Here is a 269-nt window from a genome sequence, read left to right on the forward strand (position 1 = left end):
TTTTCCTAATACAAGCCAATAAATTATATTTCTGGAAGGTCTATAAAATTTATCTTGGATTGCACTCCAAGAAGTCCTTAAGCTGGATTAGATATTTATGTACTGTTTTAAAAACTTTGTTAAATGTTTATAAGCTTAATCCTGGTTTTAAAAATGTCTGTAGTGAATGCCTGTGGATTTTTGCAGTATTGCCAAGTCATGTCAACATCTATGACTACATGTGTATTTTGTCAGAAGGTGACAAGTTTAGAAAAACCAATGACAATGCA

The sequence above is a fragment of the Manis javanica genome, chromosome 16 (assembly GCF_040802235.1).
Source record: "Manis javanica isolate MJ-LG chromosome 16, MJ_LKY, whole genome shotgun sequence".
NCBI classification, from domain to species: domain Eukaryota; kingdom Metazoa; phylum Chordata; class Mammalia; order Pholidota; family Manidae; genus Manis; species Manis javanica.